This window comes from Bison bison, unplaced genomic scaffold (assembly GCF_000754665.1).
Source record: "Bison bison bison isolate TAMUID 2011002044 unplaced genomic scaffold, Bison_UMD1.0 scf7180017864459, whole genome shotgun sequence".
NCBI lineage: Eukaryota > Metazoa > Chordata > Mammalia > Artiodactyla > Bovidae > Bison > Bison bison.
In genome coordinates this window covers 892,592-893,998 of record NW_011495021.1, presented here as the reverse complement: position 1 = coordinate 893,998, position 1,407 = coordinate 892,592, and positions in this window count along the sequence as shown.

The window sequence follows — 1,407 nt, the reverse complement described above, 5'->3', positions numbered from 1 at the left end:
ATAGAGCTTCTCCATCTTTGGCTGCAAAGAATATAATCAATCTGATTTCGGTGTTGACCATCTGGTGATGTCAGGGGCAGAAGCCGGGAGGACCCCATGCCCGAATGGTGGCGGCCAAGAGGAGTTACCCCACGTCCGAGGTCAGGGGCAGTGGCCGAGAGTGCCAGACTGTGACGGCACAGAAACGGCTGAGAGGAGCTATCCTGCATCTGAGGTCAGGGGGGCGGCTGAGAGGAGCTACACCATGTCCGAGGTTAGGGGAGATGGCCGGGAGGAGCTACCCCATGCCCCCAAGCCCGAGGCCAGGGGCGGTGGCCAGGAGGACCAACCCCACGTCCAAGGAGCCATGGCTGCAGGGGCACAGGAGGGCCTAGAGGAGCTATCCCATGTTGAAGGTCAGTAAGGGCGGCGGTGAGGAGATAACCCTCGTCCAAGGTAAGGAGCAGCGGCTGCGCTTTGCTGGAGCAGCCGTGAAGAGATACCCCACGCCCAAGGTAAGAGAAACCCAAGTAAGACGGTAGGTGTTGCAAGAGGGCATCAGAGGGCAGACACATTGAAACCATACTCACAGAAAACTAGTCAATCTAATCACACTAGGACCACAGCCTTGTCTAACTCAATGAAAATAAGCCATGCCCATGGGGCAACCCAAGGTGGGCGGGTCATGGTGGAGAGATCTGACAGAATGTGGTCCACTGGAGAAGGGAATGGCAAACCACTTCAGTATTCTTGCTTTGAGAACAACATGAACAGTATGTAATATTTAGTAATGCAGAAATAGAGGAGGCCCAAGAAACCAATCTGCTGTGTTTATACCATGGACAGTAGCTTATATAAAAGGTAAAATAAAAATCAAGTAACAAAAATACTGCTTGTACCATCCTTCAGTTAAGTTCAGTTCAGTTGCTGTCGTGTCCGACTCTTTGTGACCCCATGAATCGCAGCACATCAGGCCTCCCTGTCCATCACCAACTCCCGGAGTTTACTCAGACTCACGTCCATCGAGTCAGTGATGCCATCCAGCCATCTCATCCTCTGTCGTTCCCTTCTCCTCCTGCCCCCAATCCCTCCCAGCATCAGAGTCTTTTCCAATGAGTCAACTCTTCACATGAGGTGGCCAAAGTACTGGAGTTTCAGTTTTAGCATCATTCCTTCCAAAGAAATCCCAGGGCTGATCTCCTTCAGAATGGACTGGTTGGATCTCCTTGCAGTCCAAGGGACTCTCAAGAGTCTTCTCCAACACCACAGTTCAAAAGCATCAATTCTTCGGTGCTCAGCTCTCTTCACATTCCAACTCTCACGTCCATACATGACCACAGGGAAAACCATAGCCTTGACTAGATGGCCCTTTGTTGGCAAAGTAATGTCTCTGCTTTTGAATATGCTATCTAGGTTGGTCATAACTTT